Source organism: Cuculus canorus, chromosome 1 (genome assembly GCF_017976375.1).
Source record: "Cuculus canorus isolate bCucCan1 chromosome 1, bCucCan1.pri, whole genome shotgun sequence".
NCBI lineage: Eukaryota > Metazoa > Chordata > Aves > Cuculiformes > Cuculidae > Cuculus > Cuculus canorus.
Genome location: NC_071401.1, coordinates 124117916 through 124118272, shown reverse-complemented (window position 1 = coordinate 124118272; position 357 = coordinate 124117916).

Genomic DNA, 357 nt, shown 5'->3' with positions numbered 1-357 from the left:
CGGACATGGGACTTGGACACTTATTAGCCACATCTCTTCTGAAAGCATCCTCCATTCCCTTTCTGACACTGTGATTAGATGGCTTAAGAGCTGGTGTCTGTCTGACCACGGAGAGGTGAGGCAAAGCATCTTGGTTTACATTTGACCAAGCCAGACTCTGAAGCAATTTCCAAGGCAGTGAAAGGTAAAGTATCTAGTGGCTGCTTCTCTTCCTCCTCTTGTGTTTTGTGTTTGTTTCTTAACTGGATGCCGTTGGGAATAGGAAAGAAAAAAAACAACTGTGGGCATAATCAAAATGTCAGCTTTCTACAGGCCATTGAGGTGGTGTGAACTTGCCACATATACTCAAAAATGGGC